General features: G+C 56.4%; 1 protein-coding gene across 1 annotated transcript in view; it reads left to right on the top strand.

Annotated features, from left to right (window-relative positions):
• Window positions 1–3638, top strand: part of EMC6 (ER membrane protein complex subunit 6) — a 34358-nt gene extending 30720 nt beyond the window's left edge. The window contains exon 4 of the transcript XR_003996919.1: window positions 196–3638. The gene's annotated coding sequence lies outside the window, so the exon portion shown is untranslated. The remainder of the gene's footprint in view (window positions 1–195) is intronic.
• Window positions 3639–15422: the final 11784 nt, after the last annotated feature.

Below are 15422 nucleotides of genomic sequence, written 5' to 3'. Positions count from 1 at the left end.
CATTCTTTGTTCATTCATAGATTATTAGGGTTGGAAGGGACCTCAAGAGATCATCTAGTCCAACCCCCTGCTCAAAGCAGGACCAATCCCCAAATGGCCCCCTCAAGGATTGAACTTGCAACCCTGGGTTTAGCAGGCCAATGCTCAAACCACTGAGCCATCCCTCCCCCCTAACTCCACAAATTTGAATTCCAGCATTTATCTGCATTCCATGCCACATAGCTGCATTGAGATCAGTTGGAAGAGCTGTCATGGTGATATGTGGAGCGGTGTAAGTATGCCTCAATTCAACACCATATTCCATAGGTTGTGTCAGCAGAGATGCACAAGAGTGCTGATAATCCCCATGGCAAGAAGACAGTCAGGCTGGGATACATGACAGTGGTATCCAGGGCTTAGCGAGAGGGGAGTGAAGGCAATGTTTCAGAGGAATCCTCAGGGCAAGGTGAAGAGGTGGGAACATTTTGTAAGTCTGGGATGGTTCGGATGGAGTAAGTTCAGTGTCTGAGTGTAGGCCAGGTGCAATTAGTTATCGATTGCAGACTTAACCCCAAGATTTGCCTTAGCAAAGAGGTGTTACTTTGTCCTAGTGTTCCTGTGCTCTGTTCCTGAAGAATGCTGTCACATCTGTAAGGGTAGAGGGCTAGCATGTGTGCTGTTGGTGTGTTGCTCAAAGGAGGCAGAGTTAAGGTTGAGTTGCAAACCTGGTTGGTTTCACTTATGTATTTCCTGGTTTTTAGAAGTTTAAGTGTAGCTGAACTCAGCACTCGGGATCAAACTCTACCCCAGCCCCTCTTGCAGCATACCAGTTTTCAAGACACTCTCCCTACACATATAAGTTCTAGAGCCCTTAGATTATCATCGTCATCATCTGCTTATTGGGAAAAGAGGGGACTGTATCTGAGAAACCCCTTGACCAAATGACCCCAACTTGCACCACTAACTCATTTCCTATTCCTGGCATGTCCTTCTACAAATAAACTTCTTTCACTTGATGAGCAGCCAAGAGACATATATCAGGGTGGGTTTTTTTTTTACTCCGGACTTATCTAATATGATCTTACTGTAGATATCCCCCTCAGCGGCTTTGGCACTGCACAGCAGCAGTCTCTTCTGTGTGAAATGGAGAGTATCTGAATGTAACAAGGTGCTGAGTGATTTAGGGAAAGCAGGAAACAAGGAGAGCCTGCTGGAAGAACTGGTGGCTTCTTTCAGTCCCTTCACAGTCAAATATTCATAGATGCCTGTCCGAACGAACTTCCAAACACTGTGAGGTTTGCCGATTGCTGGAGAGAAAGCAGAGAACAGACTCCCCTCTCCCAAAATGAGTCCATCTGATTATCGGCTAAACATTTTTTTTAAAAGAAACCTCAAAACAAGGCAGCCCCTTATTTTTCCTCCACGCCAAGTACTAGTGCAGCTAGTGCCTCTCCTACAGTCTACGTTCCAGTTACCCTGAAGCATCACAGGTTGTCACAGCACAGCTCATCTGCTCTGCACAAGCCCAGCATATCCCCAAGGTTGGGCCAACGTGAGCCAGCAGTAAAGTCATGCACAAAAAGAGCTCTCTTGCAGCTTTTTATTGTGAGGAAGCCACAGTTAAACAGATTTAAAAAATAAACAATAGGAGATTTTATACCAAGAGGAAAATAAGGCCATTCAGACTAAACAAAAACACAGGCTTTCCAAGCTCAGATACAGAGCCACTTTTGCTAAAGAACCTAAGTTAGATGATTCCCTCACTTAAACTGTTTTCTCTTGGCTGAGTCCTCACTTAGGAAGCCTCATTAACTCAACCCTTTGCACCTGCTCCAGTGTGGGGAACAAGCTAGATTAGCCATTATCTCCCTCTCTGCTGGGGCCTATATGAACAGCTTGTGGTGATGTCACAGGAATGCAGGTAAGCAGAATGGCTATGTTAATAAATCTTAAGACATGTACAAATAGGCTCATCTACACTGTAGGTTATCAGAGCATCTGCTCTCTTCTCAGTGATCAAGTCCCTGCTCAGGGGCATGATACCTGCAAGCCTCACAAATAAGTCAACCAGAATCAACATTCACTACAATACCCACTGCTCCACAGGCCTGATGCTAGCCTCACACTGGTATAACTACCATAGTTACCCTAGATTTACCCCAGTGTAAATGAGATCACATTCAGACCGTGTTTGATCTTCTCTTGTTCTGGTTGGTTTCACTTTTGACACTAGTGAGCAAACCTACAACATGCTGAGCACCTTCTGCTTTCATCCACAGAAATAGTTTGTATGGAAGAAGTTAACATAGTTTGGTGGCTGTGCAACATGGGACCAACCTTGTACCTCTGGTCTATTCAAGTCTTTGAAGGTAACAGACACCGTACCAAAGTACCTCCTGTGGGCTGACTTACAGACCATCTAGGAAACTGAGGGGGGGAGGAACAGATTAGCTCCAAACCCACAAGGAGTCAGCAAAAGATAGAACTCTTTCCCATCCACCACAGTATCTTCCCTGGAGAGCTATTTGCAATATTCCCGGTACATATTTTTCAATAGCGCATACATCTATTTTGACTGTAATTAGTGACAATGTTAAGCCATTATCCCCCGCACAAAATGACAAGGTTAATCGTTCTGTAAGCTCTCTCTGCTGGAGGAAGCCATTTCCCTCTCTAGTTACCATCTGTTTGAATGATATCTAGAAATGTGCATGTGGCCAGCTGAGTCACGTATAATTATGCTCTCTAAGAGATGCTATTGTTTTATGCATGTGATTCCTGCCTGTGAACCAGAATGAATAATCCTCTGCTGGTCAATTTTCATTGGAAATACTGATGCAGTAAACAATGTTGCTTTTATTATTCATAATTTATGTAGTGCTATAGAGCACACTGCACTATAAAGCTGTGGGTCAGTGCCGAACAGATGTCTGCCCCAAAGGTCATACAATCTAACGGCCTAATCCTGTGAAGTGATGAGTACCCTCAACTCCCTTTGATGTCAACCAGAAATCAGATGGCTGAGAATTATTCTTTTCTGTTTCGTAGGCAGTGTTCACATCCGTCAATTGACTGTCTCTCTCAGGAGCTTTATTAAAGGTGACTCAGCAGGATCAGACAGATGCTTTGTACAGTATGATGGTTTGGGATTTGTGTGCAATAAATACTATATGTGCTATTAGTTGTCTTAGTACTGTCAAGTTGTGTACTGTATTCATACATTGTGATAATTCACTATCGGGTTTGTCAAGAAACGTTCCCAGAAAAGAGGGACAAACATTTGAAGAACAGTGCTGTCATGCACTGGCTAGATTCCCCTGTAGGCTTGCTTAGCAGGTTTCTCCAGCAATGTCCCAGTCCTATGAGGAACAGGGGGAGAACAAAAGACTCACTAGGGTTTAAAGACACCAAGATTCTCAAGAATTCAGGTGACGAAAAGGGAGTCCAGGAGAGGCTGGAGATGTCTAGGAAGACAGACCTACCAGGTTCCCTATGTAGAAGATGGAATGACTCTTGCTAAAATAGATGTGCGCATAGGCCTTTTGTTGTTTTAATTCTTTTCTCCTGTTATGCTGTGTTCTTACAGTTAAGATTAAATAATAGGGCTTTAGAAGGCTGTTTGGGTCTTCGTATTCACTACTGGCCATAACCCCTGAAGGGAAGAAAAGACGGTTACTCACCTTTGTAACTGTTGTTCTTCGAGATGTGTTGCTCACATCCATTCCAGTTAGGTGTGCGCGCCGCGCGTGCATGTTCGTCGGAAACTTTTTTACCCTAGCAACTCCAGTGGGCCGGCAGGTCGCCCCCTGGAGTGGCGCCGCCATGGCGCCCAATATATATCCCTGCCGGCCCGCCCGCTCCTCAGTTCCTTCTTGCCGGCTACTCCGACAGTGGGGAAGGAGGGCGGGTGTGGAATGGATGTGAGCAACACATCTCGAAGAACAACAGTTACAAAGGTGAGTAACCGTCTTTTCTTCTTCGAGTGATTGCTCACATCCATTCCAGTTAGGTGACTCCCAAGCCATACCTAGGCGGTGGGGTCGGAGTGAGAAGTCGCGGCACGGAGCACTGCAGTTCCGAAGGCCGCATCCTCTCTCGACTGCTGTACCAGGGCGTAGTGGGAAGCAAAGGTGTGGACCGATGACCAGGTCGCTGCCCGACAGATTTCCTGGATGGGCACACGGGCAAGGAAAGCCAGCGACGACGCCTGCGCCCTGGTAGAATGCGCAGTCACACGGCCCGTAGGGACATGGGCCAAGTCATAACAGGTCCTGATACAGGACGTAACCCACGAGGATAACCTCTGGGAGGAGATAGGAAGCCCTTTCATACGGTCCGCTACCGCCACGAAAAGCTGGGGGGATTTGCGGAAGGGTTTGGTCCTCTCTATGTAGAACGCGAGAGCTCTACGGACATCCAGCGAGTGGAGCTGCTGCTCCCTGCCTGAGGAGTGAGGTTTTGGGAAAAAAACCGGGAGGAAAATTTCTTGGTTGACGTGGAAGGCTGAGACCACCTTGGGTAGAAAGGCAGGGTGTGGTCTAAGCTGCACCTTGTCTTTGTGGAAGACCGTGTATGGGGGGTCTACCACAAGGGCTCGGAGTTCCGACACCCGTCTAGCTGAGGTGATAGCTACTAGAAAGGCAGCCTTCCAAGAGAGGTAAAGCAGGGAGCAAGTAGCTAACGGCTCAAAGGGGGGCCCCATGAGCCGGGACAACACCAGGTTAAGATCCCAGGTTGGAGCAGGGGGACGGACGTTAGGGAATAACCGTTCCAGCCCTTTAAGGAATCTCGACACCGTCGGGTGAGAAAAAACGGAGCGACCGTCCGCACCCGGGTGAAAGGTGGAGATAGCTGCTAGATGGACTCGCAACGACGATAAGGCCAGACCTTGCTCTTTGAGGGACCAAACATAGTCTAAGATTTCAGTTACCGAAACTTCCATAGGGCGGAGATTTCTCTCTACGCACCAACAGGAGAAGCGTTTCCATTTCGCCGAATATGTGGCTCTTGTGGACGGTTTCCTGCTGCTCAAGAGCACCTCTCTCACAGGCGTGGAGCAGCGCAGCTCGGAACCAGTTAGCCACGCAGGAGCCACGCCGCTAGGTGCAGCGACTGCAGGTCTGGGTGACAGAGAGACCCGTGGTCCTGGGTAATCAGGTCCGGATGAAGGGGCAGGGGAACTGGGTCGGCTACGGCCAAGTCCAGCAGCATGGTGTACCAGTGCTGTCTGGGCCATGCCGGGGCCACCATGATCACACGAGCCCTGTCTCTGCGCACCTTCAGGAGGACCTTGTGAACCAGAGGGAACGGAGGAAACGCATAGTACAGGTGGGTCGACCACTGGATGAGGAAGGCATCCGCTATCGACCCCGGCTCCCTGCCCTGAAAGGAGCAGAAAGCTTGGCACTTCCTGTTCCCCTTGGACGCAAAGAGGTCCACCCGGGGATAACCCCACCTCCGGAAAATGGAGAGAGCGACGTCCGGGCGAAGGGACCACTCGTGTGACAGGAAGGATCTGCTCAATCGATCCGCCAGCGTGTTCCGTACTCCAGGGAGGAAGGAAGCCCTGAGGTGAATGGAGTGGGCTACGCAAAAGTCCCAGAGTCGTATCGCCTCGAGGCACAGGGAGGAGGACCTGGTGCCGCCCTGTTTGTTGATATAATACATGGTCGTCGTGTTGTCCGTGAACACGGCTACACAACGACCCTGAAGCTGATGACAAAACGTTTGGCAAGCAAGGCGGACCGCTCTCAACTCCCTCATCGAAGATGCGCCACGACAACTGCCATGCATTTTGTAAACACCCTCGGGGCCGTGGACAGGCCAAACGGGAGGACCGCAAATTGATAATGACGAGCCCCCACAACGAAGCGGAGGAAGCGTCTGTGGCGTGGCCAAATGGCAACGTGGAAATACGCGTCCTGCATGTCGAGGGCGGCGTACCAGTCTCCCGGATCCAGGGATGGAATGATGGTCCCCAGGGATACCATGCGGAACTTCAACTTCACGAGGTATTTGTTGAGCTCTCGCAGGTCGAGGATAGGCCTGAGGCCCCCCTTGGCCTTGGGGATCAGAAAATAGCGGGAATAAAACCCCTTGCCTTTCTCGTTTTCGGGAACCGCCTCTATAGCTCCTTTGCTGAGGAGCGTCCGCACCTCCTGCCGAAGGAATTGCTCGTGAGAGGGGTCCCTGAAGAGGGACGAGGAAGGAGGGCGGGAAGGAGGAAACGAAACAAACTGCAGGCGGTACCCCGTCTGCACCACGCTTAAGACCCAGCGGTCCGATGTTATTTGGGACCACGCCGGGAGGAAAAACGAAAGGCGGTTGGAAAACGGGGGGGACGGATCCATAGGGGAAACTGTTACTGCGCCCTCGAGCGCACCTTCAAAATGAAGGCTTAGGACCAGGCGGGGGTTTTGAGGAGCCTTGGTTCTGCCCCCATTGGTTCCCCGACTGCCTGCGCCTCCCGTTCCTGCCGCGGCGCCTGTAAAGGTCCTGCCGCTGGCGGAACTGGGAAAACGGCCGACGGTGCTGCTGTTGTTGCGGCCTAAAGGGTCTACGCTGTGTCACGGGGGTGTGCATCCCGAGGGACCGCGCAATGACCCGGTTGTCCTTTAAACTCTTAAGTCTGGGGTCTGTCTTATCGGAAAACAGGCCCTGGCCTTCGAAAGGAAGGTCCTGTATCGTGTGCTGGAGCTCTGGCGGAAGGCCGGAAACCTGCAGCCAGGAGATGCGACGCATCGTAACTCCTGACGCGAGGGTACGGGCAGCCGAGTCCGCAGCGTCCAAGGAGGCTTGTAAGGCCGTGCGCGCGACCTTCTTGCCTTCGTCCAGGATGGCCGTAAACTCTTGGCGAGCATCCTGTGGCAGCAGCTCCTTAAATTTGTCCACTGCCACCCAGGAGTTAAAGGCGTATCTGCTCAGCAGGGCCTGCTGGTTAGAGACCCTGAGCTGCAGCGCCCCAGCCGAATACACCTTACGGCCAAGGAGGTCCATCCGCCTGGCTTCTCTGGATTTGGGGGCCGGAGCCTCCTGGCCGTGACGCTCCCTATCGTTCACCGATTGCACTACCAGTGAACCGGGAGTCGGGTGAACATGTAAATATTCGTACCCCTTAGAAGGGGCCATGTACTTCCTCTCGACTCCTTTTGCTGTCGGAGGGATGGAGGCCGGGGACTGCCAGATAGTATTGGCATTGGCCTGGATGGTCCGTATGAACGGCAGGGCGACCCTGGTGGGAGCATCGGAAGAGAGGATGGTGACAATTGGGTCCTCTATCTCCGAGACCTCCTCTGCTTGCAGACTCAGGTTTTGAGCCAATCGCCTGAGGAGGTCCTGGTGCGCCCTGAGATCCAGCGGGGGGGGACTGTTGGAGGAGGTACCCGCCACCGCCTCATCCGGGGAGGAGGATGATGAGACCCCAGGCACAATAGTGTCCAACTGAGGGTCTTCCTCAGCCCTCGCCTCTGTCTCCGGAGCCACAGCGGAGTCCTGCTGTTTGGACCCTTCGTCCCCTTCCGGGGAGGGAGGGGAGCGAGACAAAGAGGCTTCAGGGGCCCTACGCTCCGCAGTCGCCGGCCTAGCAGGGAGCTGCTGGGGGCCCTGGGCCTGATGGTACGCCCAGGGTGTCCAGAATCCCCACTGTTGTGGGCCTTGGTCCTGCAGCGGCGGATCAGCAAACAGCGCCGTCTGCCGGTCGGTGCCCAGCGCATAGCCGCTGTCCGTCTGGGAGGATACGGACGGCTGCCTCGAGGGCCACGGCGGGGCCGACCCTGGATGGTACGGGTCTGCGCGGGCCGGCACGGAGGATCGTCTCGGTGCCGGGGACCGGTGCCGGGAGTCATATCGGTGCCGGGATCGGGACCGGGACCGGGATCTGTCACGGTGCCGTGATCCTGATCGGTACCGGGCGCCGCTTCGGTGCCGGGACCTGCCACCGGCTCGGTGCCGGGAGGTCGACCGGGACCGGGACCTGCCACCAGCTCGGTGCCGGGAGGTCGACCGGGACCTGCCACCAGCTCGGTGCCGGGAGGTCGAGCGAGACCGGGACCGGGACCGGGACCTGCCACCAGCTCGGTGCCGGGAGGTCGACCGGTGCGGTGAGTAGCGTCGGGACCTGCTCCTGGAGTCGCGGTGCCGGTGACGCCGACTGGAGCCTGACCGCGACCGTCTCGATGCCGACCGTTGCCGCGAGTGCGACCGGTATCGCTGAGGGGAGCGGTGCCGGGACTGCGAGCGGCGTCGGGATCTGGAGCGCCCAAGACGTCGGGACCTGGATGGCGAACGACTGTCTCTGGGCGGCGCCGACAGCATGGGCTTGCCTCTGGACACAACCCGCACCGGAGGTACCGGGGGTGGCAGCCGAGTGGGCTCAGTCAGGGCAATAAGGTCCCGAGCCGAGGCGAAGGTCTCTGGAGTGGATGGGACCACTATCTCAACCCCAGATCTCATGGGGGAGCTCGGCGGCACCGGACTCAACGGACCCGCCGGGCCCGGAGTCAACGGTGCTGACGGTGCCGGCGGTGCCGCGGCCGATGTTGAGGCCGGGCGCTCAAGCCGGGTCTGCCTGGCCGGAGTATTAGACTTCGACGGCCTAGGCTCTGATTCCGGTGCCGGAGAAGGTCGGTGCCGGGGAGTCTTCTCGGTGCCGGAGCGATCCGGTGCCGGTGCCGAAACCACGGTCTGCGAAGTCGACGGGTCAAGTGCCGCCTCCATTAGGAGAGTCCGGAGCCTCTGATCCCTCTCCTTTTTTGTCCTCGGCTTAAAAGCCTTACAGATGCGGCACTTGTCAGATCTGTGCGATTCCCCGAGGCACTTCAGGCACGCTTCGTGGGGATCGCTGGTAGGCATGGGCTTCTTGCAGGCCGCACACTGCTTGAAGCCTGGCGAAACAGGCATGAGCCTGACGCCCGGTGCCGGGAAGGGCTAAGCCCCCGGCAAGGAACTACTTAACAGCTATTTACTAAACTATCTACTTAACAATACTAATTAACAACTATATAGAACTAGAGATAAGCGATAAACAAGCGGTAGAAACTAGGAGAGCTAGGGACGTGGAGGACAGCTATGCCGCGCTCCACAGTTCCAACGACCGACACGGCGGTAAGAAGGAACTGAGGAGCGGGCGGGCCGGCAGGGATATATATTGGGCGCCATGGCGGCGCCACTCCAGGGGGCGACCTGCCGGCCCACTGGAGTTGCTAGGGTAAAAAAGTTTCCGACGAACGTGCACGCGCGGCGCGCACACCTAACTGGAATGGATGTGAGCAATCACTCGAAGAAGAACTGCAGGTACACTGTCCAGCTGGCCATGCTGAGTAAGCATGGATGGTACGCAGGGGAGTTGTAACCTAGTACCCGGATCTAAGTGTGGGAGACTCACAGGATTCCATCCCAGGGAGGTAAAGACATGTGCCTGAGACCTCAAGTGGGAGGCACTTGGACAGAAAGGGAGAGGGAATGAGAGGTACAGCTCGTCCTGAACTGTGACACACAGCTAAAGCCCAAAAAAAAAAGAAACAGTCTGTCTTTTTTCTGATCTGATGTTCTATGGGAATTTTAAGAGGTGGTCTGTCCCTCCCTACCAACCATCCACAAATGAGTTTCTTGGATTGCCAACTCTGGCACTAACCAAAGGCCTAGCAGGTTTCTGAAGCTCCTCTATATCCTGGAACCACAGCTTCAAAAAAGACGGTTACTCACCTTGTAACTGTTGTTCTTCGAGATGTGTTGCTCACATCCATTCCAGTTAGGTGTGCGCGCCGCGCGTGCACGTTCGTCGGAAACTTTTTACCCTAGCAACTCCAGTGGGCCGGCAGGTCGCCCCCTGGAGTGGCGCCGCCATGGCGCCCAATATATATCCCTGCCGGCCCGCCCGCTCCTCAGTTCCTTCTTGCCGGCTACTCCGACAGTGGGGAAGGAGGGCGGGTGTGGAATGGATGTGAGCAACACATCTCGAAGAACAACAGTTACAAGGTGAGTAACCGTCTTTTCTTCTTCGAGTGATTGCTCACATCCATTCCAGTTAGGTGACTCCCAAGCCATACCTAGGCGGTGGGGTCGGAGCGAGAAGTCGCGGCATGGAGCACTGCAGTTCCGAAGGCCGCATCCTCTCTCGACTGCTGTACCAGGGCGTAGTGGGAAGCAAAGGTGTGGACCGATGACCAGGTCGCTGCCCGACAGATTTCCTGGATGGGCACACGGGCAAGAAAAGCCAGCGACGACGCCTGCGCCCTGGTAGAATGCGCAGTCACACGGCCCGTAGGGACATGGGCCAAGTCATAACAGGTCCTGATACAGGACGTAACCCACGAGGATAACCTCTGGGAGGAGATAGGAAGCCCTTTCATACGGTCCGCTACCGCCACGAAAAGCTGGGGGGATTTGCGGAAGGGTTTGGTCCTCTCTATGTAGAACGCGAGAGCTCTACGGACATCCAGCGAGTGGAGCTGCTGCTCCCTGCCTGAGGAGTGAGGTTTTGGGAAAAAAACCGGGAGGAAAATCTCTTGGTTGACGTGGAAGGCTGAGACCACCTTGGGTAGAAAGGCAGGGTGTGGTCTAAGCTGTACCTTGTCTTTGTGGAAGACCGTATATGGGGGGTCTACCACAAGGGCTCGGAGTTCCGACACCCGTCTAGCTGAGGTGATAGCTACTAGAAAGGCAGCCTTCCAAGAGAGGTAAAGCAGGGAGCAAGTAGCTAACGGCTCAAAGGGGGGCCCCATGAGCCGGGACAACACCAGGTTAAGATCCCAGGTTGGAGCAGGGGGACGGACGTTAGGGAATAACCGTTCCAGCCCTTTAAGAAATCTCGACACCGTCGGGTGAGAAAAGACGGAGCGACCGTCCGCACCCGGGTGAAAGGTGGAGATAGCTGCCAGATGGATTCGCAACGACGATAAGGCCAGACCACGTTCTTTGAGGGACCAAACATAGTCTAAGATTTCGGATACCGAAACTTCCATAGGGCGGAGATTTCTCTCTACGCACCAACAGGAGAAGCGTTTCCATTTTGCCGAATATGTGGCTCTTGTGGACGGTTTCCTGCTGCTCAAGAGCACCTCTCTCACAGGCGTGGAGCAGCGCAGCTCGGAACCAGTTAGCCACGCAGGAGCCACGCCGCTAGGTGCAGCGACTGCAGGTCTGGGTGACAGAGAGACCCGTGGTCCTGGGTAATCAGGTCCGGATGAAGGGGCAGGGGAACTGGGTCGGCTACGGCCAAGTCTAGCAGCATGGTGTACCAGTGCTGTCTGGGCCATGCCGGGGCCACCATGATCACACGAGCCCTGTCTCTGCGCACCTTCAGGAGGACCTTGTGAACCAGAGGGAACGGAGGAAACGCATAGTACAGGTGGGTCGACCACTGGATGAGGAAGGCATCCGCTATCGACCCCGGCTCCCTGCCCTGAAAGGAGCAGAACGCTTGGCACTTCCTGTTCCCCTTGGACGCAAAGAGGTCCACCCGGGGATAACCCCACCTCCGGAAAATGGAGAGAGCGACGTCCGGGCGAAGGGACCACTCGTGTGACAGGAAGGATCTGCTCAATCGATCCGCCAGTGTGTTCCGTACTCCGGGAAGGAAGGAAGCCCTGAGGTAAATGGAGTGGGCTACGCAAAAGTCCCAGAGTCGTATCGCCTCGAGGCACAGGGAGGAGGACCTGGTGCCGCCCTGCTTGTTGATATAATACATGGTCGTCGTGTTGTCCGTGAACACGGCTACACAACGACCCTGAAGCTGATGACAAAACGTTTGGCAAGCAAGGCGGACCGCTCTCAACTCCCTCATGTTGATGTGTAGCCCCACCTCCTCCTGGGACCATAGGCCCTGCGTCCGCAGGGTCCCCAGGTGGGCCCCCCAGCCTAGATCTGAGGCATCCGTTGTCAGGGATACCGAGGGCTGAGACGGGTGAAAGGGAAGACCCGCACACAATACGGACTGGTCCAACCACCAGCCGAGGGAATCTAAGACCTTCTGGGGGACTGTGATTAACATGTCTAGCGGTTGCCTTGGCCTGTAATGACTGATAAGCCACAGCTGGAGAGGCCTCATGCGGAGCCGAGCGTAGTCGGTAACAAAAGTGCACGCCGCCATGTGGCCTAACAGGGTTAGACATGTCCTCACTGACGTCAACGGGGCTGACCGCAAGCGTTGAACGATCGCCGCCATGGTCTGGAACCGCTGCTGAGGCAGCGAGGCCCTGCCCACAGTGGCGTCCAGGACAGCCCCGATAAATTCCACCTTCTGAGTGGGCCTCAGGGTGGACTTGTCTGTGTTTATCAAGAGGCCCAGACTCGCAAACATGCCGGTGATCACGCGGACATGGCTGTACACCTGCTGTTCCGACGTGCCCCGAATCAACCAATCGTCCAGATAAGGGAACACGTGGACACGGTTGCGCCGAAGATGCGCCACGACAACTGCCATGCATTTTGTAAACACCCTCGGGGCCGTGGACAGGCCAAACGGGAGGACCGCAAATTGATAATGACGAGCCCCCACAACGAAGCGGAGGAAGCGTCTGTGGCGTGGCCAAATGGCAACGTGGAAATACGCGTCCTGCATGTCGAGGGCGGCGTACCAGTCTCCCGGATCCAGGGATGGAATGATGGTCCCCAGGGATACCATGCGGAACTTCAACTTCACGAGGTATTTGTTGAGCTCTCGCAGGTCGAGGATAGGCCTGAGGCCCCCCTTGGCCTTGGGGATCAGAAAATAGCGGGAATAAAACCCCTTGCCTTTCTCGTTTTCGGGAACCGCCTCTATAGCTCCTTTGCTGAGGAGCGTCCGCACCTCCTGCCGAAGGAATTGCTCGTGAGAGGGGTCCCTGAAGAGGGACGAGGAAGGAGGGCGGGAAGGAGGAAACGAAACAAACTGCAGGCGGTACCCCGTCTGCACCACGCTTAAGACCCAGCGGTCCGATGTTATTTGGGACCACGCCGGGAGGAAAAACGAAAGGCGGTTGGAAAACGGGGGGGAAGGATCCATAGGGGAAACTGTTACTGCACCCTCGAGCGCACCTTCAAAATGAAGGCTTAGGACCAGGCGGGGGTTTTGAGGAGCCTTGGTTCTGCCCCCCTTGGTTCCCCGACTGCCTGCGCCTCCCGTTCCTGCCGCGGCGCCTGTAAAGGTCCTGCCGCTGGCGGAACTGGGAAAACGGCCGACGGTGCTGCTGTTGTTGCGGCCTAAAGGGTCTACGCTGTGTCACGGGGGTGTGCATCCCGAGGGACCGCGCAATGACCCGGTTGTCCTTTAAACTCTTAAGTCTGGGGTCTGTCTTATCGGAAAACAGGCCCTGGCCTTCGAAAGGAAGGTCCTGTATCGTGTGCTGGAGCTCTGGCGGAAGGCCGGAAACCTGCAGCCAGGAGATGCGACGCATCGTAACTCCTGACGCGAGGGTACGGGCAGCCGAGTCCGCAGCGTCCAAGGAGGCTTGTAAGGCCGTGCGCGCGACCTTCTTGCCTTCGTCCAGGATGGCCGTAAACTCCTGGCGAGCATCCTGTGGCAGCAGCTCCTTAAATTTGTCCACTGCCACCCAGGAGTTAAAGGCGTATCTGCTCAGCAGGGCCTGCTGGTTAGAGACCCTGAGCTGCAGCGCCCCAGCCGAATACACCTTACGGCCAAGGAGGTCCATCCGCCTGGCTTCTCTGGATTTGGGGGCCGGAGCCTCCTGGCCGTGACGCTCCCTATCGTTCACCGATTGCACTACCAGTGAACCGGGAGTCGGGTGAACATGTAAATATTCGTACCCCTTAGAAGGGGCCATGTACTTCCTCTCGACTCCTTTCGCTGTCGGAGGGATGGAGGCCGGGGACTGCCAGATAGTATTGGCATTGGCCTGGATGGTCCGTATGAACGGCAGGGCGACCCTGGTGGGAGCATCGGAAGAGAGGATGGTGACAATTGGGTCCTCTATCTCCGAGACCTCCTCTGCTTGCAGACTCAGGTTTTGAGCCAATCGCCTGAGGAGGTCCTGGTGCGCCCTGAGATCCAGCGGGGGGGGACTGTTGGAGGAGGTACCCGCCACCGCCTCATCCGGGGAGGAGGATGATGAGACCCCAGGCACAATAGTGTCCAACTGAGGGTCTTCCTCAGCCCTCGCCTCTGTCTCCGGAGCCACAGCGGAGTCCTGCTGTTTGGACCCTTCGTCCCCTTCCGGGGAGGGAGGGGGGCGAGACAAAGAGGCTTCAGGGGCCCTACGCTCCGCAGTCGCCGGCCTAGCAGGGAGCTGCTGGGGGCCCTGGGCCTGATGGTACGCCCAGGGTGTCCAGAATCCCCACTGTTGTGGGCCTTGATCCTGCAGCGGCGGATCAGCAAACAGCGCCGCCTGCCGGTCGGTGCCCAGCGCATAGCCGCTGTCCGTCTGGGAGGATACGGACGGCTGCCTCGAGGGCCACGGCGGGGCCGACCCTGGATGATACGGGTCTGCGCGGGCCGGCACGGAGGATCGTCTCGGTGCCGGGGACCGGTGCCGGGAGTCATATCGGTGCCGGGATCGGGACCGGGATCTGTCACGGTGCCGGGCGCCGCTTCGGTACCGGGCGCCGCTTCGGTGCCGGGACCTACTACCAGCTCGGTGCCGGGAGATCGACCGGGACCGGGACCTGCCACCAGCTCGGTGCCGGGAGATCGACCGGGACCGGGACCTGCCACCAGCTCGGTGCCGGGAGGTCGAGCGAGACCGGGACCGGGACCGGGACCTGCCACCAGCTCGGTGCCGGGAGGTCGACCGGTGCGGTGAGTAGCGTCGGGACCTGCTCCTGGAGTCGCGGTGCCAGTGACGCCGACTGGAGCCTGACCGCGACCGTCTCGATGCCGACCGTTGCCGCGAGTGCGACCGGTACCGCTGAGGGGAGCGGTGCCGGGACTGCGAGCGGCGTCGGGATCTGGAGCGCCCAAGACGTCGGGACCTGGATCGGGAACGACTGTCTCTGGGCGGTGCCGACATCATGGGCTTGCCTCTGGATACGACCCGCACCGGAGGTACCGGGGGTGGCAGCCGAGTGGGCTCAGTCAGGGCAATAAGGTCCCGAGCCGAGGCGAAGGTCTCCGGAGTGGATGGGACCACTATCTCAACCCCAGATCTCATGGGGGAGCTCGGCGGCACCGGACTCAACGGACCCGCCGGGCCCGGAGTCAACGGTGCTGACGGTGCCGGCGGTGCCGCGGCCGATGTTGAGGCCGGGCGCTCAAGCCGGGTCTGCCTGGCCGGAGTATTAGACTTCGACGGCCTAGGCTCTGATTCCGGTGCCGGAGAAGGTCGGTGCCGGGGAGTCTTCTCGGTGCCGGAGCGATCCGGTGCCGGTGCCGAAACCACGGTCTGCGAAGCCGACGGGTCAAGTGCCGCCTCCATTAGGAGAGTCCGGAGCCTCTGATCCCTCTCCTTTTTTGTCCTCGGCTTAAAAGCCTTACAGATGCGGCACTTGTCAGATCTGTGCGATTCCCCGAG

This window comes from Gopherus evgoodei, chromosome 17 (genome assembly GCF_007399415.2).
Source record: "Gopherus evgoodei ecotype Sinaloan lineage chromosome 17, rGopEvg1_v1.p, whole genome shotgun sequence".
Lineage (NCBI taxonomy): Eukaryota > Metazoa > Chordata > Testudines > Testudinidae > Gopherus > Gopherus evgoodei.
Note: the sequence above shows the minus strand (reverse complement) of the source record. Positions and strands in the feature narration are given on the sequence as shown.